Source organism: Hemiscyllium ocellatum, chromosome 13, assembly GCF_020745735.1.
Source record: "Hemiscyllium ocellatum isolate sHemOce1 chromosome 13, sHemOce1.pat.X.cur, whole genome shotgun sequence".
In the NCBI taxonomy this organism is placed as follows: domain Eukaryota; kingdom Metazoa; phylum Chordata; class Chondrichthyes; order Orectolobiformes; family Hemiscylliidae; genus Hemiscyllium; species Hemiscyllium ocellatum.
Window position 1 is genome coordinate 13622892 of NC_083413.1, and position 23930 is coordinate 13646821.

The 23930-nt window shown below is 39.2% G+C and overlaps 1 protein-coding gene across 1 annotated transcript in view; it reads left to right on the top strand.

Moving 5' to 3' along the window:
• Positions 1-23930, top strand: part of tsc22d2 (TSC22 domain family 2) — a 148059-nt gene that overhangs the window by 118888 nt on the left and 5241 nt on the right. The gene's annotated exons all lie outside the window — the stretch shown is intronic.

Below are 23930 nucleotides of genomic sequence, written 5' to 3' on the forward strand. Positions count from 1 at the left end.
GGAAATGGGGTTAGCATGCACAGACATTTTGGTTGCGTGGACCTGTTTGGGCCAAAGGGCCTGTCTCTGTGCTGTAGGACCCTGACTCTGACTCTGTATGGTAAACACTAAATCCCAACATAGTGATTTGATGTCTTAATTGTCTTTTCTGCCTCAGATGGAATTCAGCAAGTTTTTATCTGATGTTTGAATGAGAACTTTGCTTTTTGTGTTGCTGGATTGCTCGTCCCCCTTTCCTATTCTGGAAAAATCAGAGCTTTGGAAAATGATGATAGAGGCAACCTTAAATATGAAGAGAGGATTTTATCAATTGTTTAGGGGGCAATTGCTGAGACAAGCTCCTGCTACCTTCAAGAACAGAAAATGATTGTTTCTGATATTCCAGTAAACTAGTTTTGAGAAGATGTGTAGCTCAGGTTGAGGTTCTGTATATAAGTTTGCTCGCTGAGCTGGAACATTCATTTTCAGACATTTTGTCACCATCCTAGGTAATATCAGTGTGCCTGTTGTGAGGCACTGGTGTTCGTGACCTGGTTTCTATTTATGTTTAGGTTTCCTTGGGATGGTGATGTCATTTCTTGTTCTTTTTCTCAGAGGGTGGTAAATGAGGTCCAAGTTTGCGGCTGTACAGGACATTGGTTAGGCCGCTGTTGGAATGTTGTGTGCAGTTCTGGTCTCCTTCCTATCGGAAAGATGTTATGAAACTTGAAAAGATTCAGAAAAGATTTACAAGAATGTTGCCAGGGTTGGAGGATTTGAGCTAGAGGGACAGGCTGAACAGGTTGGGGCTGTTTTCCCTGGAGCGTTGGAGGTTGAGGGGTGACCTGAGAGGTTTACAAAATCATGAAGGGTATGGTTAGGATAAATAGACAAAGTATCTTCGCTGGGGTCAGGGAGTCTAGAACTAGAGGGCATAGGTTTAGGGTGAGGGGAAAGATATAAGAGATCTATGGGGCAATTGTTTCATGCAGAGGGTGGTACGTGTATGGAATGAGTTGCCAGAATAAGTGGTGGAGGCTGGTATAATTGCAACATTTTAAGAGGAACTTGGATGGATACATGAAAAGGAAGGGTTTGGAGGGATATGGGGCCGGGTGCTGGCAGGTGGGACTAGATTGGGTTGGGATATCTGGTTGATATGGACGAGTTGGACCAAAGGGTCTGTTTTCATGCTATACATCTCTGACTCTAAGTTGATGTGTTTGTTGATAGAGTTCTGGATGGATTGCCATGCTTCTTGGAATTCTTGTGCATGTCTCTGTTTGGCTTTCAGTGGAATGCATGTGTTGTCTCAGTTGAAGTAGTCCTCCTCAGCTGTATATAAGGATACTAGTGAGAGTGGGTCATGTCTTTTTGTGGCTAGTTGATGTTAGTGTATCCTAGTGGCTAGTCGTCTACCTATTTGTCCAATGTAGTGTTTGTTATAGTTCTTGCAAGGTATTTTGTAAATGACATTAGTTTTGCTTGTTGTCTATGTGGAGTCTTTCAAGTTCATTAGCTGCTGTTTTAGTGTGTTGGTGGGTTTGTGGGCTACTTTGATGCCATGAGGTCTGAGTAGTCTGGCAGTCATTTCCGAGATGTTTTTGTAGAGGAGAGTGGCGAGGGTTTCTGGATGCATTTCGTCTGCTTGTTTGGGTTTGTTGCTAAGAAATCGGATTTTGTTCTTTTGAGTACCCGTTCTTTTTGAATACAAGGAAATTATATCATAGGAACTGACATCACCATGGGAAATGACATCACCAATCCAAGTAAACCTAAACACAGAATGCAAAGTGGGTCACCGACACCAGTGTTTCACCGGAGGCTCGCTAATGTTACCTAGTGTGGTGATGAAACGTCTGAAGATGAACTTTCCAGCCCAGCGAGCAAACTTACATACATGGTCCAGTAAATTATTCAGCCTATGTCCTGCCTTGTAACTGAGATGTTGTATTAATTTAAAAAAGCACTCAAGTTGCAGAAAGAGGGATTTTACTGAATCCTGTTTCGCAAACCTGATTAAAATCTACCAAAGCTTCTCATTGGCCTTTCTGTATTTTGCACATCCTAATATTTAATTTGAGATAATTACAGTGCTGTGTTAAATATTTTTGTGGCTTTTTTTTTAAATAGCCCTGAGTTTGGAGAGATCACTGGCCTTCATATTTTTCTATTCATGTATGTCTTTTAATTTCCTTTAATTAATAAAATTATGGTCTTGTGCTTTACTTAGGTGTAATGTTATGAGAAGAAACATTCAAACCAACGATTCATTCAGGTGTTTAATACTGAACTGGATAGAACCATTCATTGCCACATGCTCACATGGTTCAAGCAAGGAGTAATGTGGCATTGTTTCTGATCCACCTATTTTGATATGTCCAACCCTATTACCTGGGTGTCTTATTCAATTAGGTCACAGTTATAGCTATCCTATTATCTTGAATTGAAATTAATTAAACAAAAAGACATAGTGTTTAACTGAAACTGTTTGTGTGCTACTTCCATACTGGTAAACTTTATTTCCTCAAGGTATATATCACTGGTTTAATGGAACAGTTAAGGCTGAAGAGGAGGAAAGTTGTGACTGTAGAAGTGTTGATAAATGAGTGCTGGAGCAGTGAAATGTCACTGCTTTTCTGAAGATGGTTGATGATGGAAGGAAAATATTTTTAAATGCAATAGGCAGGATTCGGTGAGAGATGCAAAGCTGAAATTTCTACTATAGTCGGTTACCTTCAAAATAATTGTCTAATAAAATGGGAATGGAGTGAAGGTTCACCTTGAATAAATTTAAGAAAACTAAGTTACAATTAAGTATTTGTTAAAACTGTTATGTTCTTGACTTTGTAACATTAGGAACTTTGTACCATGGAACATTGAGCCTGTTGCTAAGGTGGAACTAATTTATAGATTTGACTGCCTGTACCTGAAGAAGGGCTGATGCCCGAAACGTCGATTCTCCTGCTCCTTGGATGCTGCGCTTTTCCAGCGACATGTTTTTCTGCCTGTACCTTTTAAGGCTACATTTACTAAAGTCTCATGTCTTTTGGGAAGTTAGTTTAGAAATTTTTTGTGATGACGGAAGTAGAAAATTATTTTTGTTTTGAAGTGATAGATTTGCATTTCTGACATATTTCAAAACTTGAATTGAAATAGCATGCAGCTAGCAATGGCTAAGTTCCCCTCAAAAGAAAAGACAGCTCTAAAAGTCAGTCCTTAAAGTTGTGACGTGTGAATATGGAGTTATGTTCACTTGCTTGATTATACCCTGACTTTATTATGCTCAGCTACATACTTAGTAACATCCAAGCACCACCTGTTTGAGGAAATAACCAAGTTGGTGCAAGAAAGGATAGTAGTACTTGGTTCATTTCAATTCTGTTCTGGGCCAGCTCAGACCTATTTTTCTTCCTCCTCCTCCCCAAACCCACATCTGTGCCACATGTGCATTCCACAGTTTTTTTTTGCTGCTTTTTCTCCCTGCCATGCCATTCTTCTGAAGTCATCAGCTCTGCCTGAACATGATTTCACTGGAGTTACTCATGTTCTGTGAACTTGCCTAAGTAGCCATAGGTTCTGAGAAACTTTAAATGAAGTGCCAAGAGGCTATTGGGTTGCAGGGCAAAATCTGACCTTGGTGGCCTTGGTTACATATTTCCAACAGAGTTTGATGTGTAGTAATGAGCAGTGAGAACTCTAGCTTTCTCCTCAAACCCCATGTCCCCATAATGTTGTAACCCAGGGTCAGTGAATATAGTTACCCAGTTATTCTCCGGACACTGAGATTAGACTGCTGCACAAATTCAAACAGTACATTGCCAACTAAGAAAAGTAGAATTCTGCAAATGGGCCATCTGCATTGCCCCTCACCTAAAATTATAAAGTCAGTGACTTTGTTTCTAAGAGAGTGTGCCTTGTTCCAAATTCTGTTTGCTTCAAGAACTTGACATTTTTTCAAGTGCTTTTAAAGCAATGTGTATAATCAAAATACTTGGCTAAAGCAGCATGTTACTGTGTTCTTTTAAACATGAAATTCTTGTTGGCAAAGGTGCCAGCAGGTTACTTCCATACCTGCAGCAAAATCTGTCTCCAGTGCCAGTTAGGTACAATTTTGGGTCCCTTTACAGCTATTTAATTCTGTTCAGTCGGATCTGGAAATTGTTTGAATATGCACTATCCACTAAGTTGGAGCTGTATCCTTAAATATTAGATAGAAAGGAAGTGTTGTGGCTGGTGGTTACCATGAAAGGGTTAAACCATTTTTCTCTGATGCATGACTGTTCCTCTTAAAGAACATGATCAGAGGGAGGGAGGTTGGTTTCCCAAATGTTAATGAAGTGACTCATTTCACATTGGCTCATCTAACCCCTCCTTTTCCTGTACCATAGTAAGGTGTCATTGTTTGCTTTGAGTCATTCATTGACTCAGTGATCTCTTTGTATCTGGGAAAGTGGATTCTCATAGAGATTAAAGAAACCCTATAAAGGTTAGTTACGTGATTGTAGGCCTGAAACACCACAAGTATTTTATGTTCATTTATACAACACCGTTCAAATTTCATTGTTCCTTCATGAATAGAATAGTTTTAAACGGTGGTCATTGTGTTAGTAGAAACAGGGAACCTTGAGAATTATGGGTTCCACAAGCTGCTTTGGGAGAATGGCCAAACAATCTGTTAGTTGGTTGAGGGGTAAGTACTAACCACAGCACAATGCAGACTTCTGCTGCTGTTCTTTTGAATTTTGCCTCGGATCTATCTGATCCAACCATGAGATTTGTCATACCTTAGTTTATTGACTTGTCTGAAAGACAGCACCTCCAACAGTGTGGCAGCCTCTTGTTGCAGGACTGGGTTTATCGCCCTTCCTCCTGAACACCTTCTTTATGTCACCTCCGTATGAGCTGTAAAAATTGCCATGACCGCACAGCGACAGATGTTCAGTGGGTGGTAGGGTGAATGTTTTGGTGCTGGATAGAGATCTGAGAGTCAGAAGGCAGTATTTAATCTTCAGATCTTTTAAAAATCTATTCATTTAACCTTTTGGAGCAGTAATCAGGAATGAAAGTTCACTGTCATTTATATAAACTATTTTGATGAGAATGTTGGTGGTATAGTGGAGAGTGCAAGAGCTTATCCAAGAGTACCACAGGATCTTGATCAACAGGGCCAAGGAATGGCAGGTGGAGTTTAATTCAGATTAATGTGAAGTGTTAAATTTTGGTAAGGCAAACCAGGGCAGGGAAGTGTTGTCGAACAGAGACTTAGGGATGCTGGTACGTTGTTCCTTGAAAGTGGTGTCACAAGGAGACAAAATGTTGGGGCACTTGCCTTCATCAATCAGAGCATTGAGTACAAGAGTTGGGACATCATGCAATGTTTGTGAACATCATGTTACAGCTGTACAAGACTTTGATAAGGCTACATTTGGAGTACTGTGTATAATTTGGGTTGTCCTACTATTGGAAGGATGTTAAACTGGGAAGGGTCGATCAAAGATTCACAAGGGTGTTAGAGTTCAGAAGGTTTGGAGAAGCTAGATCAGATGGGACTCCCCACCCCCACCCGGCAACATAGGAGGCTGAGGGATGACCTTTTTAAGAGGTTTCTAAAATCATGAAGGGCATAGTTAGAGCTTTTTCCCCAGGTGTCCAAAACTAGAGAGCATAGATTTAAGGTGAGAGGGAAAGTTTTCAATGAGACCTGAGGGGCAACTTTTTTCACGCAAATGGCGGTGCATATATGGAATGAGTTGCCCGAGGAAGTGGTAGAGGCGGGTACAGTTACAACACTTAAAAGATATTTGAGTAGGTACATGGATAGAGAGATAAATGTTTAGAGAGATCTGCATGAAACGCAGATAAATGGGACCAGTTCAGTTTTGGAAACCTGGTCAGCATGGACGAATTAGGCTGAAGGGCCTGTTTACGTGCTGTATACCTCTCTGACTCTATCAGGCAGTTTTACTCTGCCTTTTTAAATGAGCCTTGGATATTTACACAGAATTGGTGCTCCGTGGCAGTCATTGCTGTTGTAGAGTATATGATGTCAGAATTTTATGCCTCACTGGATGTTGAAACTCTGCTCAAAATATTGTGCTCAAGTCTTTGGAGTGGAGATTAAGCAGTCTGACTTGAAAGTGCGAACAGTAGCTGAGGCAAGGTTGACATCCAGAGCTCAAAACTAGTCGGCCTATATCTTGTCAGAAATTTTTCTTCATTGCCTCATTCTCCAAGAATAATTCCAAACTAGGGTGTGTCCAAATGCTTGCACATGATCTCCTCTCTTCTATCTTTTTTCCTTTGGTGTTACGTAACTAAAATATGTTTGCACGTATTATTGACAAGCTAAAGAAAGCTGACAGTAGCCAAATGTAGAACTAGAATACTTGTAGAATTCTGTGCGCACTCAGCTTTCCAATATTCTTATGTCTTCTCTGAAAATTAACTAGTAAATGTTCTGGCATGTCTTAATACTTTGTCAAAAAGACTACTCATACTTTCCTTTGGAAAGAGATAAGTGCAACTTGCTCTGAAACTATTGAAGCCATATCAACAAATACAAGCTTGGACTACGTAGATAAACCTGACCAGAAATGATAAATGACTACTGTTCGCGAGCAAACTGGGAGGCGTTTTGAAGTTTCTAATCTAGAAATGTTGCTAAATCTTTCTTTTAAAAGCTAGCACTGTTATTAATTTAGCATCTTGGAAATGTTGCAATGTGAGCAGTGTAACAAGCGAGCAAGCAATTCGTAGAAAGTTGAATCTATTTGTGCTCTCTGCAATGAATGGAGGTTCTTTTTTCCAGAAAGCAAGACATAGCTGTAGATACAGCCTTTCTCAACTAAAGGACATTCCAAAGTGTTTTCCATTTAATTCATGTAATGTAAATACTAGTCAACTTGCAAGGTGCAAAATCTCAAGTGTTAAACAGAGAAAATCTGTTTTAGTCTTGTTGCTGGAGAAATAGCAGCCAGGGCAAGAGAGGAGAATTCTTCAACTTTCCTTTCAGATATGTCTAGGGAACTTTTTTGCCCATCTGACGGGGCAGCTGTAGTCTTAGTATCATGTCTCTCATGAAGGTTGGCCCCTCTTTCTCCCCCCAGAGAGACTAACACTAGACTGTCTTCCAAGATCTTATACCGAAGTCTTAGAAGTGGGATTTGAACGCACAGCCTTCTAAACTTTGAGACTAGAGTGCTAGCTTCGAGTCACATCTTGTGAGTATATTAGTAAAGGTTCTGTTTTTATAAAAGTACTTTTGTCACGTTACTTGGTGTGAAAGTCAATTTGGTGAAAAATTCAGTGCTGGCATTGCAAAAATGTATTAGTAAAATCCTTCGAAGCTCTTTCTAATCTGTTGTATTTGGTTACAGTGCAGCTGCTAAGAATTGTCACTTCACTGGAAAATGAAATTGGAGGAGAAGTCCCCCCCCCCCCCCCACCACCACCTTTCCACCCCAGCCCCCCGCCTTTTTTAATGGAATCTGGTCTTTGAAATTTCTTTCATTATGGGATCGTCCTTAGTCATTGAATGCAAACCTAACACTTTGCTGTATCTTGTAATATAGTGACATTTGTTATTTAGGCAACTGAAGTTACCATACCTGCTATTGTGTCCTTTTTATTAAAATGTATTTGAAATTGAGTTCAAAACTTCTATTTATCTTATTATTGCAGATGCTGTCACTTTGCATTCCAGGCCAGTGTAGCAGCTTTTTAATCAACCTATTACAGACAGATGTTATAAACCTCTGGAACAGGTGGGACATGAGCCTGGGCCTCTTGGTCCAGGGGTAGGAACACTACCACTGTGGCACAAGAGGGGTCCTCAGCAGCTTTTAAAGAGCAACATTAAAACAACTCATCTGTTCACAATTGTCTCTCAAAGGATTTTAACCAAAGTGGCTGGGCAACAGTCTATGCAGAACAGCATTGCTTTGCTGACTGCTAAGGTGCAGGCGTAAAATTGCCCATTGGCCAAAAGCCATGTACACCTCTGCAAAAGAGCTTTGACTTATAGTTCAGGTGGCAAATGTGAAGCATAATGCTGATGGGCCAGACCTAAACTGCATGTTGCAAAGCTTTACTTGCTTTGACAATTGACGTCATGTTGAGGGTACTCTTTATGATGAACAGCTGAGGTAAATACAATATTGAAGAGAGACCCCACTTTTTACTGACCAGTGAGCCATTTTATTGACGCACTGAAACCTTAAATATTTTGTGTATTAACTTGTATGTTGTGCACTTGTTTAATGCATGTTCATGGTTTGGTGTATTTGGAGAATGCTGATGAAATGTAATTAGGTGGCTCTGATATGGTCAACAATGTTTCAATATAGTTTTTTTATATAAATGTTTGAGATTTATTATCCCGGTTAATGTTTGGGAAAGACAAGGTACACTTGTTTATTTGCTTTGTGTTGTCGTTTTTGTGGCCGTAGATGATCTGTGACTAATCTTCATTAACTAGTATTAAAATTATTATCTGTTACAAATATGCAAGGTCTATCTTTTATCCGTACTTGCTGGATCATGGGTAATCTTCCCAGATCTAATTGTTAACTAACAGAGAGACTTTACATTTGTTAAAGCCTTAATTGTGTGCATAGTCTATTTTTTGAAATGTCTTTAGTCTAAAATTACATGGTCGAAATTGATCTTCTTGAGAAACTTAGAGAATTTCTAGAATTTTTGTCTTTATTTCTTTAAGGAAGGCATCCATTTCTGGAAGTTATGCAACAGTGACATGTTAAATGCAGAGTAAACTGTATTGTGTCAACTTCTCAAAAAAAGAGCTAATGCATGTTCTTATTTGAGGGTCAATATTATTTAATCAGTTTAAGTTTTACTCTTTAGAATTGTCGCATATGTGCATGTAGAGGCAGGATTACAAGCTACATCCACTAGAGGATGCTGCTGTTCTGAGTCAGCTGATGTTTTGCCAATCTTGTCCTATGCAGTAAAAACAGAATATGCTGGAAATTTTCAGCAGGTGAGTTAGCATCTGTGCATTTTGCAATGTTGTTGGCTAAGTACTGTTGGAATTTGCAGTGTTCTGGAATGCTGAACTCTTATGACGCAGTTTGAAGAAGTACTCTGAAAATAGAATTTGGATTAATACACCACTTTGCAAAAAAATCAAATTTTGCACAACTTGTGTTTATCTATTGCAGAAGAGAAAAAGTTAATATTGTACAAAGAGCATTCCTTGAAATCATTGTCTGGTATTACACTATTGTGCAGTATGCATCCCTTTATACAGCCAGACCACAATTTAAGATATTTTTGAGGCTTGTTACAGGACAGAATGGTACGTTATGATTGGCAGTATAAAAAGGTATTTTTGTAATTCACTTGTTGCTCTGCAGCAATATCTCACCAATTATCGTAAGTTGTAAAAATGCCCAGCCAGCATTAAAAGGATGAAATAAGAGCATTTATCTGTTTTTTGTTAACTTACAAATGTAAATTAGATTGAAACACTGGGGAATCAGCACCCTAAATGTAGATGTTTTTTGGCTAATTTAAGCATTGACTGATAGATAATCAAATTTAACCTCTAACCTCAAGATTATAGAAATACAAAATGATTGCCTTAAGTACAGAACTGTTGTCCTATTAAACTGACATCTCTCTTCATCCAGCTTCCAGAACCCCATCTTTAAATATTTTCCTTCAGTAACTTTGTAAATCCTGAATTGACCATTTGGTATATGCTTGAGGAAGAGATGCATGCCTGTCCATTCTTTCCTTTTACTGTCTCTTACTCAATCTCTCTTATTCCTCTGCTTAAACTCTCAAAGTGGAACGTTTGACTGCATTATCTCTCCAAGAATTCGCTGAAGGCCATGCACTGAGTTGGATAATTAGCCATATTCAAGAAAACTTGAGCCGGTGATGGCTGCATGGTCCAATGGAACTGTCAGGCTTGTTAGGCTCTTTGAGAAATCATTTAAGACTCAAACACATTGCAGAGCCAGGTAAAGTCAATAGATTTACTTGTCTAATTAACTTTAGACCAGATAACAATCTGTTAGCTTGTAGGCTGGTCACCATTACTGATGCATTCCAGATTTTATTTAATTAACTGACTTAAAATTTTCCAGCTGTCATGGTGATTTGAACATGTTCCTAGATCATTAGTCCAGGGTCTCTGGGTTACTAAGATATACTGATTGAAATAAGCAGGAGTGAAAAGGGATGGGGTGGGAAGTGAGAGGAACTTTCCAGATCGTGACTGTTATTCCCTAATTCCATCTAGTGAGTCTATGCAAATATTTAAACAGCCACATTCTGCAGTGCAGTAGAGATACTGCAGTGTGTATGTGATGTGAAAATCTTTCCCGTCTGAGTGGTGCTGACTGTTCATGCATATTGATTTTCTGAAACTGCATGTAAAAGGAGCTGGATATGACTCCTACTGATGCAAAATTACTTTCTAAAGATTTTTTTCCCTGTTATGTTATGCTTGTTTAATGTGAATGCACGCCATTTATTCTACATAAGTGTAATGCCTGCACTGCACAGAAATAATTAAGAATGGAGATTTGGCAGATTTCTTGGATCCTATATATTATGTGACATTCTAGACAACACTGTATCCAACTGCACAGCTGACTACAGTTTGATAGTGATGCTTTTGCTGGTTATGAAGCAACATGCCCAAAAATAGCTCCTGGCTTCAGATTACTGACTTGTCTTTAATAATTAAACAATGACCATGTTGTCCAGCCTGAAATGTCCAGTTTTCAGCAGCTGTGAGACAAATTATACTGTTCAACCATGCAGACAAACTGAGTTTATTTTGTCTTCATCTCTACTATCCTCACTTCATGGTTCCAAGCTATCTTCCTTATGGGGGTGGGGCAAAGGAGGAATAAACTAAATTCTCATTACAATTTTGTTCCTTGTCTGCACATTAGCTCTCAGATGCACTCATTGGGTGGCTGGCCTAGATTGTATGCGTGAGCATTATAATTATCTTTTGTGGCAATGTTTTTGCTGATGACTATGACAAGACCATCTCTGTTTTTTTTTGCTGTTGTGAATACAATGAATGCGCATTGTTTCAACTTTCGGTGAAAGTTTGAAGGGATTGAGTAATTAAGTGCAAACATATAGAAGTAAAGAGGCTCTTCTGCAGCTGTACAGGGCCCTAGTGAGACCACACCTGGAGTATTGTGTCCAGTTCTGGTCTCCAAATTTGAGACAAGACATTCTGGCTATTGAGGGAATACAGCGTAAGTTCACGAGGTCAATTCCTGGAATGGCGGGACTACCTTACGCTGAAAGACTGGAGCGACTGGGCTTGTATACCCTTGAGTTTAGAAGACGGAGAGGGGATCTGATTGAGACATCTAAGATTATTAAAGGATTGGACACTGGAGGTAGGAAACATGTTTCCGCTGATGGGTGTGTGCAGAACCAGAGGACACAGCTTAAAAATACGGGGTAGACCATTTAGGACAGAGATGAGAAACTTCTTCACCCAGAGAGTGGTGGCTGTGTGGAATGCTCTGCTCCAGAGGGCAGTGGAGGCCCAGTCTCTGGATTCATTTAAGAAAGAGTTGGATAGAGCTCTCAAGGATAGTGGAATCAAGGGTTATGGAGATAAGGCAGGAACAGGATACTGATTAAGGATGATCAGCCATGATCATATTGAATGGTGGTGCAGGCTCGAAGGGCAGAATGGCCTACTCCTGCATCCATTGTCTATATAAAGACCAAGCTGGAGAAAGACTAATGGTCCATTAATTCCCCTCTTTCCGTGTACAGAATGGTTAAACTTTAAGCCATTCACTAATGATGCTGGTAGCTGTTGAGCTGCTTTTAAGAACATTTCTGGGCCAACTTAACTAACCTATACCCTCTCTATTCTTGTCCCTTGAATGTTTAAGATCCTGAGGCAGTAAGTCATTTTATTTTAAAATCTGATAAATTAAGCATGTTTACATTTTTTCATTTCAATGGATAAACAGTGTTGCACAACAGAGCCAATAAAGAATAAAATTCATCAATATAATTTCAAATTGTTGTGGAAAATTGTTTTCAGCTTTCAATGCTCCGTGCAACAAGATCATATATGGAGGTGATTTAGCTGCAGGGTATCTTTCAATCACAAGTCGGATCACCCTTGTATAACCCAAAATCTTTTTCTGTCCACAGAGACTGCCAGACCAACTTAGGAATGACAGTATTTTCAGTTTTTGCTTCACATTTCCAGCACCCAGAGTATTTTGCATGCTGCCATGTTTTCATGGCATATTCCAGTCAATGTCCTGATTTGGGAATGTGTTATCATTCTCTCATTGTTATTAAGAATTCTGGGATACAGATCCATTATACTGTATCATTGCAGTGATAGAGTCATAGAGATGTACAGCATGGAACAGACCTTTCAGTCCAACATCCATGCCAACTAGATATTCCAACCCAATCTAGACCCACCTGCCAGGACCTGGCCCATATCCCTCCCAACCCTTCCTATTCATATACCCATCCAGATGCCTTTTACATGTTGTAATTGTACCAGCCTCCCACTTCCTCTGGCAACTCATTCCATACACGTACCACCCTCTGAGTGAAAAAGTTGTTTCTATTACATAGAACATAACCTCGCAGTATAGGCCCTTTGGCCATTGATGTTGCGCCGTCCTTATATTAGTTTGCTTTTGTTCTTGTTAATGGTTAGTGACTGGCCTGCAACCACGTAAAGTTTTGTTTTACAATCATTTGTGGGGTGAGGACGTTGCTGGCTAGGCCAGCATTTATTGTTTCATTTCCAATTGCCCAGAGGGCAGTTAAGGGTCAACAACATTGCTGTGGGTCTGGAGTCACATGCAGGCCAGATCAGGTAAGGATGGCAGTTTCCTTCCCTAAAGGCCGTTAGTGAACGAAGTAGGTTTTCTTGGACGTGGGTGGGTAGATAACACTATTGGTCTGGAACAGGGATGACTCACTCAAGGCTTTATTTATTACCAACCATAGTTGCCCTGAGAAGGTGACTAGCTAAGATCCTGCCATGCTTTTCAGAAGATTCTCAATTGGAATAAAAACAAACTGCGAGGAAATCTCTGGCAGCATTTGTAGAGAGAGAAATAGATCGTCAAGTTAAACAGGGCTGTTCTTCAAAGCTATTCCTATCAACTGTTTTCATGTTATCGTTGGGATCGCCATTTCCACTTTGACACACACCAAGTTGGCCTGTCTCAGCTCATCTGTTGAAGCCCTTATTCAATACTTTGTTCCTTTTTAGATTTGATGATTCCAGTGCACTCCTGGCCTGTCTTCCCACCCCCCCCCCCCCCCCCCCATTATACCTTCTGCAAACTCAAGGTCATAATTTCTCTACCTCGCTGTCAATCTAATGCCAGCCTAAAAATCTACCTGTTTAACCAAATCATCGGTCACCTAATCTAATATTTCATGATGCAGAGTGTTGTGTTTTATTTTGTAATGTTCATGTGGAGATTTTATGTTAATAATGCTAATATAAATGAAGTTGATCATTGGAATAGTCTATGTAGCTGAAGCATACATTTATATTGGGCCTTTAACATCAAGCCAAAGGAAGAGGCATTAGGACAGTAACCAAACAGCTGATTGCAGATTCTAAGCATTTTCTTAAAAGGTGGAGAAAGAAGTAAAATTCTAAGATGTGAGAATCTCAAAGTTTGAGGTCAAGACATTTGAAATTATGGTCCGCTATGGTGAGATGAAGCCTCAGAAGAAAAGACCAGACTTTGAACACAAAAGTTGTCAATTTGATGAGGGTAATGTTAATTAAGATACTGTGAGCCATATCAAATCCCAGGAGATTTGCAGTTGTTTGTATGACTAAATATTTATGTCCTTATAGAAAATTGCATGCTTTTGCTTGATGATTTTCTGTCAATAGATGACATATGTACAGTCTCACATTCATGCTTTGGCATTTGGTAAGATCCTAAATTGTACCAGCTATGATATATCATATTAGAGCTCCAATGTACTTCACCCTAAAACTTGCTGTTCGATAATGTTAAGCTGGTTGTTTCATATACATAAAACATAGGAACAGGTCACTCTGTCTAGCCAGCCCATAGTGCTGTTTAATGTTCCAGTCAAGCCCCTCTTCTTCCAACTCTATCAGGATAATCTTTTTGTCCTGTTTCCCTCTCCCCTTAAATGCATTAATATGTTCCACTCCAACCACTCTTACTGCAGTGAATTATTATTTTCAATCTATTCCTGATGAAGGGCTTATGCTCGAAACGTCGAATTCTCTATTCCTGAGATGCTGCCTGGCCTGCTGTGCTTTGACCAGCAACACATTTGCAGCTATTATTTTCAATACTTTAGACAAAAGATGTTCCTTCTAATTTATGTATTTGATTACTTGGTGACTATTGATCTAGGTTGACTAAAGTTTATGACTTAGTTTGACATATCCTTGCTAACATTTCATCTAGATATTTGCCTATCTTACGGGTTTTGGTTCCTCTAAATGTTGCTAATTCCAATCCATGGTTTGCAAATGCAGAGAAAAATATGCTCCTGACTGGTTTATTTTTAATTGTAGATCATTGTAAACAGCTTCTTTTGTCTTTGCTCCCTAAGGCAGACACTATTCACTGTTGCTTCTTGTTCAGCTCAGACAGCTATATAATGCAAAAGAAATTTTAACCCTGGGTGTGGGTAAATCTCAATTTTGGTAAAGTGAATTTTACAAGAATCGAATGTACGATATGAAGAATACAGGTGTTTCGTAAGATTTAAGTATTTTGAGTACAATGGAGTGTTGTATGAAAGAGTAGGTTGTTTTAAAATGGATAGCCTTTTGCATTGAAGGAAATGGGTAATATTTTGGTGTTTCTAAGGTTTTAGCTAACATATTAGTATGGACATATGCATGTTGCTACTCAATGTATTCACTACAGTCAGATTTCAGTAGACTGCAAGAACTTAAGGAATGGAAATAAACTGCAACCTTTCAAGACGGCTTCATCATTCAATAGGCTGTACATCAACTCACTTTCCTGCTCTGTAACCATATTTCTCAATTCCCTGACGTGCCAAAATCTATCATTTTCATGCTTGAACACACTCCTCAACCAAGCATCCAGAGCTCTCTGGATAGAAAATCCAAAGCTTGCAAACACTTTACAATGCTCCTGTGAATCTCCTTGTAATATTATAGTTGCTCTATATGTACAAGTTGATGTTTTTATTGCTTTCAGTTGTATATTCACACTCCTAACTACATATTGGCCTTCATTCACTTACAACTTATAAAGTTGTTGATTTGGTATTTTCACCAACTCTTAGACCCCCCACTCTGGCATTCACTGTCTAAATCTGATCATTTCTGAATCTGACTTTCCTTTCAGCCTCTCTAAGATTCACCTCTTTAATGTAGCTTTTCACCTTGTCTCTGAACTTTTTCCTCCCCGAATAGTCTGTTTTTACATTTACTTTCCAGCTAAACTTTTTTTTTGCCACATATGAATCCCCCTATTTTTTATACTCAAATTCCCATGATAATTCTGAATCCTACAAGAAAACTACTTGAATTACTGGACGATACTGAACTGAGTGTGTATAGCTGGGAAATCCCACCCCTCTGTCAGCTATGGTTGCACATTCCTCTCTGAGTCAAAAGATTGAGAGTTCATGAGCCCTTCAAAGAGATGAGTATATAATTCAGGCTGACTCCCATGAAGGACTGTGGAAGTATTCGAAGTGCCAGTTTGACTTTAGACATGAAAGCAAAGTCTCACCTGTCTTCTCAGCTACAAATGATGCTGTAGCAGTATTCAAAGACACAGGGTTCTTGTGTTGTTCTGTCAAACTTATCTTCCATCTAGTACCCCTTGTGGATTATCTGGTCATTTTTCTCATTGCTGTTTGTGTGAGCTTGATGCAAAACTAACTGTTGATACACTTAATTAAAAAACTTGTTTGGGAAGCAGTGGACCATCCTGAAAGTATAAAGGTGCTATTTAGGTGCAATTTAGATGCTGTATAGCATCCTTTTGCTTTGAAGCCTGTTAACTTGAATCTCATGTTCAACAGCAGTGCACGTGTCAGTGATCTGTACAAATGATTGTTTATGGTCTGATTTTGCAAATGGTAGTGGTGATGATGCTTGCTGCTGACTCGAAAGAAAGCTGATCTGCCAAGTTCTGGATCTGAATTGAAAGTTCCCCAACATTAATTTCATCGTGACGCCATCTACAGGAAATTTCTTGCATGCAGCTGTAATAATGTCATTAAACCGAGGAAGGGGCCAGGGCATAGCAGCCTGTGAAACCAGTGCAGGTAATGGGATTGGTGTAGTTTGCTTATTGGTCGTCATAGACATGTTGGATGCCGTATGGCACTGAAAATTTCTCTCTGAATATAGTGCAGGAGGCAAGTAGATTTCACTATTCAATTTTTAAAATAAGCTTTCAGGAAGAAACATAGATTGGGGCATATATTGGGAAGCAAGAGAGGTGAATATAAAAATGAGCCTTAACATAATGTTTTTTAAAACTTTTTAGAATGGAATGGAGAAATTTGAAATTGCATAAATGTAATTTTTTGTTGCCAGAGAGGTTATTCAACAGAATTATTACTTGGGTCAGCTGCTTAAAAAACTCAGTTGAAACTCATTTGTAAAAAGTTAGACACTTCTGTCAAATCAGTGATTTTGAGTAGTTTTGCAGGTGTCAGACTTGAACAGTGCACCTTGTGCGGGCGACTGGAAGCAGAGTGCAGTTTTAGCATTTCTGCACCTAACCACAGAGTTCAAAGGCCAGAAGTTGCTGTCATTTTCAGAAAGTAATGACGGTTAATGCTGGCAGCTGCCAAATTTGGTTTATAATTTGCACCTTTTTGGCTTGAGATCCACCTTTCCTTTGCATATCTGCAAACTGCTTAGGATGTTGATCCGCATTCAGGACAACATAAATGCATTTTGTAGTTGAGCCATAACTTCGAAATTAAATTCTTTCTTTTGATTTTTTTTTTAAATGCACACTTAATTTTATCTTTCTTCCATCTGGTTTAGCTTACATATCTATCTTTTCCTGTTCTAGTAATTGTAGCCTCAACTTTATAATGTAGGCTGCTATTTAAAATTTAGTCCCAGATTGGCTGAACTTTCTAAAGGAAAAACATTTTAGTGTGTGCTAAGTGTTATAGTTCACTTTTTATGCAGCATCTTTACAGTCAAATTTGGAAATTGTAATCGGGAAAGGAAAATGTGTATTTTTCTAGCATCTTCCATGAATATCAACTGTCCAAAAACACTTAACAATCACCAAGGTGCTTTGTCACTGTTAAGATGTAGGAAATGGCGCGATCGGTTTGCACACAGCAAGCATCCCCAAGTTGTAATGTGGTAATGACCAAATCATCTGTTTTGAGTGATGTTGGTTGAGAGATGAACATTGGCCAGGGTACCAGGGAGAACTCCCCTGGTCGTCTTTGAAACCGTGCTTTTGCATCCACCTGAAGGCCATAAAATGCAAGAGAAGTAGTAGGCCATTTGATTAATCAAGTCTGCTTTAACATTCAAATGAGATCTAAGTGCCAACTCATGGACACTCCCTCGACCGCAACCTCACCTCCCATCTCCCAGATCATCCACAACCTCATCACCTCGGGATCTCCCACCAACAGCCTCCAACCTCAATCCCCGGTTCCACCACCTACCCAAAATTCACAAACCTGATTGCCCTGGTCAACTCATCATCTCAGCCTGCTTCTGCCCCACCAAACATATCTATGCTTACCTTGACATTGTCCAGTCCCCCTTGGTCCAGGACCTCTCTACATATGTTCGGGACACCATCCACGGTTTCAATTCTTCCATGACACTCATTTCCCTGGCCCCAATGCCTCCTCTTCGCCATGGACATCCAGTCCCTTTACATATCCATCTACCATGACGAAAGCCTCCAAGCCCTCCATTTCTTCCTCTCCTGCCAATACCCTTTCACTAACGTTCGATTGGCTGAATTGGTCCTCATTCAACAATTTCACCTTCAAATCCTCCCACTTGCTCCAGACAAAAGGGGTAGCTACAGACCCGCATGGGCCCCAGCTATGCCTGCCTCTTCAGGTACGTGGAACAGTTCATCTCCCGCACCTTCACCAGCACCATTCCCTGCCTTTTCCTCCACTACGTTGATGACTGTAACAGCACTACCTTGTGCTCCTGTGAGGAGGTTGAACAGTTCATCCACTTCACTAACACCTTCCACCTCGACCTCAAGACATGGGATCAATGTGGATTTCACCCGTTTCTTCATCTCCCTCCCCCCCCCCCCCCCCCCAACCATATCCCAGATCCAAGCTTCCAACTCAGCGCCTCCTTCCTGACCTGTCCTACCTGTCCATCTTCCTTCACACCTATCTGCTCCACCCTCCTTTCCGACCTATCACCATCACCCCCACCTCTATCTCTCTCGCCCCCTCATTTGGGTTTATTACTTGCTGAAGTTGGATGCTAGCTTTTCACAATTCACATCCATGAGCCCCTAAATCTCATGGTTGTAGTTTTCCGGGGTCTCTGTCTTTTACTAATATTCAGCTTTTCATATTCTTCCTGCTAAAGTGCACAACGTTACATTTTACCACAACATATTCCATCTGCCAAATTTGTGTTCTCTCTATATTTCCTCGACTTTGTCTTCCTCACTATTTGCACCTCCACCTATTTTTGTGAAGGGGCAGACCAGGCTTCAGATTAATGTCTAAACTGAAAGACAGCACTTCTGACAATTGAATACTTCCCTCAGTACAGCACTGGGCTCTCGGCCTTGATGAAGTTCTGAAGTCTTAGTGTGGGCTTGAGCCAACGTCCTTCTGACTTGAAGGTGTGTGCAGTACCAGCTGAGCCTGGTAATAAATATCTGTGTAACAATGTGTAAAATTGGGGCAGGAATGAGAATCAGTGGGAATTGCTATCCCAAAATGGGTAATCCCATTGGCAATGGCCCATGTGGGTTGAGTAGAACTGTATGTTAAAATATAACTGACCAATCTCTTTCAAAACTGCTTTTTCACATACCAACATAATGTGGCCTTCCAGTGTCTCTGAACCTTTATTTTTCCTGAGGCATCTGCTTTTACATTGTTTGTTTGTTTGTTTGTTTGTTTGTTTGTTTACTAGTTATTACAGAGAAGAGCTCCCACCTCACTTTTCACTACGATTCTGTTTTTTTTTGGCAATCTTTTCATACTATAGAAAGCTCTTGGCTGAAATGTCATAGTTAATGGAAGATACTGAACTGCAAGAATACAGCTGGGGAAAATTCCTCTTTCGTGTCAGCTGTTGTAGTGCTTGCCCTCTTGGCTGAGTCATAGGACGTAGAACAGCACAGGGACACGTTCTTCATGTCTGTATTAACCGTAATGCCATTCTGAACTAATCCCATTTGCCTGAATATGGTCCAGATCCCCTTCCCTGCCTGTTCATGCCTGTCCAAATGCTGCTTAAACATTGCTATTGTAGGACAGAAAGGTATGAGCTCATGCTCCCTTCAGAAGCATGAGCAAATATTCTAGCCTGACACTCACGTGCAGAATTAAACTGGTGTCAAATGCCCATCTTTTCCTTTGAGATATTAAATCAAGATATCAGTTAGGACTTCTGGCACAAAGATACCATGGCATTGTTTGAAAATTGGTGTTCTTGCATTGTCCTATCAATATTCATCCAATGCCACTTATCTGATTGTTTTTCTCATTGTTACTTGTGGGACCTTTCTAAATGTAAAACTACCTGTTGATGTACTTCGCATAAAACCTTTACTGTCTTGGAAACATTTTTGACAACCCGAGGAAACGAGTAGCTATATGGATAGAAGTTATTTTTCTTTAAAGACTTTTATTTTAATAACATGTTTTATAGCAGTGTGCCTGGAAGTGATCTGTACAAATTGATTTTGACCTGATTAGTTATGACTGAAAGTTTGGCTGATATTGTGATTTTACTTGTGTTAATTGCATTGTAATTGGAGGGAGAAACAATAATTGTGAACATGCAAATTGACAGAGGAGTACAATGCAAGCAGTGCTTTAAAGCTGCTCTGGCACAATGGGAGTGGGGGAAAATGCTTTCTTTAAAATTCATTATGGGAGACTTGAGCTATATGCAATTACTTGAATAATTCTATAATAATTAGTTCTAACTGTGGTACTAGAGTCACCTGGAGGGGATGGGTGTAAGCTGAGGCATGAAACTTAGGTAATTAAACCATTTTTTAAAAATAGGTAGTAGGAGATGCTCCTAAAATAACTATAAATGTTTCTAACATTTTAAATAGCAACCAGTTGGACCTGCTTTCTGTGAAGGTGACTGAACCTATTTGTGTGTAGATAAGTATCGATTTTTTGCATGTCTTTCTAGACGTTGTCAGCAGAGATATGGTGGTTTGGAATGCACCGTGATTTGTGTCTCCTCGTCATCAGTGCCAATGCAAATATAATGCCAGAGTTTGTTTCAACTTGCCTTTTACTGGTTATGACGATGCCATTTTTGACTTTGTGATGCTTCCGGCTTTAGTAACAGGATGTGTGTAGTATATATTAGCAGACAGCTTTTGCTGTTCTCTCGCATTAATTTGGAGCTTGAGCATGAAGGGATTGCACGCAATGTACAGAAGTCGGAATTCTCACAGAATAAAAAAATGGACTGTGAGGTAATTATTTCATTAATGGGGTCTCTCTTGTCAGAATAATAACTGCGACTTGTGCGTGAATATCTCTTCCACTTGTGTCTTAAAGGTGTTTGTTTTAAGATTCCAGTGTACAACCATTAGAGCATGTTTAGAATTAGCAAAGTAATTCAGTTTCTTGAAGTCTCCTATCTAATGTACTTCCAGTTATTTGAACTGAAGCAATGGAAGGATTTCTGAGGCAAATTCATGTATGAGGAAAACTCTAGTAACTGAATTTATTAACCCGTTCCCAAAAAAAGTATAGAAATAGGTTAAGTTGAGATGTATTATGCTAAATACTGTCTGATTGGGAGAGAGGATAAAAGGTGAACAAAGAAAACAATGAGTTTATCAGATTTTCTAAAGTAGTTTGCTGTATTTGTGTTCACTATTGTGTGACATTTTCAATTATCTGCTACCATTAAACTTCGGAAGAGATTAATGACATTTTGTTAATTGCACACTTAATCCATCTTTTTGAGCTGATTTTGTTGCTACAAGGCAGTGGGGAAAAATCAGACTATAAAATGAAATTTTTATTTGAGGCAAAAATTACAGGGTAGTTTTTCAAAATGCCACTCAGAGCCTTGCCTGGGTATTCCTGCCTGGCTGTCTGGACTGCTGGCAAAATAGTTATGTCAAAGAGGGCTGTGCCCAGTAGCTGCATTGTACAAGTGATATTTTAAACAACTAACTTCTCTTCGGATCCAGATGAAGTCCCTGTTTGATTCAAACCAGAGACAGCGAAACAAGATGAGTGTAGATTTAACATTGGCAGCATGGGCAAATGAATGCAGTTGATGACCGTTTCCATGCACATAGTAAATACTGAAAGTTGCCCTGGCACAAAGGAACATGATGGTTGAAATGGAAAAGAACCGAGAGAAATGTATTAGTAAACACAAGCCAGTTTGTTTGAATATTGAAAGGTTTTACAGAACTAGCCTTCATCTCAAAATAGGTTTTGAAGGCTTCTGATAGCTGGTTCAATTTAAAAGGACTTCTGCATATTTTGTTTAGAATAATTCTGTTTTTCTTTGCCCAAGCTATTTACTGTGTTTTATACAAATATTTTTTACTAGTTACCAATGGGTGTCAGCAGCACAGATTGAGGAGCTGTGCACATTCAAGTGTTTTTTGGAATAATTTCATTCACTGTTTCAGCCAATGTTCCTCTCTTAATCAATAAAAATTAGTTAATTAGTTCTGTGTTTTGAATTGGGTTTCTGGCAAACTCTGGACTAGTATACCTAAAGGAATTGGTTGAGCTCAGTATGTGGTAATTGCAGTTTAACAGATGCATTTTATATTTAGTGCAAAAGGTGACTGAAACAATTCAGATTTCACTTGCAAGACAAAGTGAAATTTGTTTTACAGCTGTCAATCTAGATGAATTAGCTGCAGCTTATTTTAAAGATTATAGCATAAATTTTGAGGGGAAAAATACAGCTTTCAGTTCTTTGTGCTCATAATAAGTGAACCTCAAAGAAAATGGAAGTCACTACCAACATTTTCAGTGTCTATGACTTGTGTTGGTGTCGTTACTGGATCGGGTTCCTTCCATTTTATAACCTCGAATTATGTTAATACTGTGGCCATTTGCTTTCCCTAGCAATGAGTGTTGAAAAATCCCATGGCAATACCCAAGGATATTTGATGCGCTGGCCAACATTTCTTCTCAACCAATTAAGTTCCAGACATGAAATTGTAGAATGAGCACAGAAAGAGACTTTTCCATCCTGTATGCCCATGTGCAAATTCCCCTTTGAAAGTTACTATTAAATCTACTTCCATCACCCTCTTCACACAATCCATTCTAAATCACAGCAACACATCTGAGTAAATTCATAAGCTCATGTCACCTATGGGTTTTTTGTAGCCTAGTCATTTGTTCATGATGTACAGAATGTTTTGTGCATTTGACTGCACGATATTCCCAATACTCATGTACTTAATTATTATTAATTATATATACTTAATAAAATGCTTTTGAGATGAATCAATATGATGAATCTGTGTAAATTGCAGGTTTTGATAATAGGATGTCCGGTGTGACTAATAGGCTTCTGAAAATATTCCACCTTTAGTGATATGCTTGGCCGTTCTTTAACAACTACCCTTTTCTTTGTATTTGTCCTTGTTGATCCTGCGTTTTGGATGATATGGGGAGAGGTGAAGAATAAAGCCAATAGTACAAGCATGATCCAGATTCACTTGGGCAATATGTTACGTTGTGGGGAATTGAGCAGTCAAGAGTTCAAATTTTTAAATATTTCAATTTACTTTTAGATACAGTAATATTAACACATCCAGAGTGTTCTAAAAAGTTTTAACTTCCTTCCAGAGTTCCCCTCTCCACAGTGTGCGATTCGTCATGATCTAGCAATGTCAGGAAACCAGTATAAGTTGCTGTCACAATAAATTTCCTCTTGTGTGGAAGACTTAAAATATGTTGAGAATAACCTGATCAGATTGTAGATTTTCCAATCTAAATCTAATTGCATTGCTTGTCCAGCATACCTCGCTGCAACTTTTGAATTCAAAATTCAAGAACACTATATTCTGACTGTGCCTCAATGTGCAAATTGGTTCTTTAGGCACTATCGCTATGTCCTGACGTCCTATATGCCTTGGTCCCAGGCGAAATGAGGAAGAAACTGGCACTGTGGTGATGGCATTAACCACGTGGCACTTTTAATTTTAATATTCTGACTGGTGAGATGTGAGTGTCAGTGCACAGCTGGCACAAGCCGGTATGCTTTAAAATCAAAAAAGGAAGTGTTTCTAGTCTGCAGCTTCCTCAACATGCTAAGTTTATTCGTGTGTTGTGGGTTTTAAGTGCATTGTGTTTCAGAAGCCGGTGGTGCTAAGATCCAACTAAAGCCATTATTTTTCTCTTCCGTTTAAATTTGTTAAATAACTTCCACAGTATTTTCAATGCAAATGATCCTCAGGAGATTTTATAGTTTTTCTGTTGTGACATTACTGCTTTAGCTTTGTAACACGTGTGCTGACTGCTTCCATTAAATTATTAGTAACTGTTTTCCATGTACTTAACAGTAACCCAAATGTGGAATGATGTGTTTAGCATAATGCTGAAAATAATGGATTCTGATGAATTCAAAACAATTTGACCAAACTTTGTGTTACCAAATACAAATAGACAATGTTGGGACAAACTCAGCAGATCTGGCAGCATCTGTGGAGTGAGAGATAGAATTAGCCTTTCAAGTCGGACTTTTTTAGAATTAA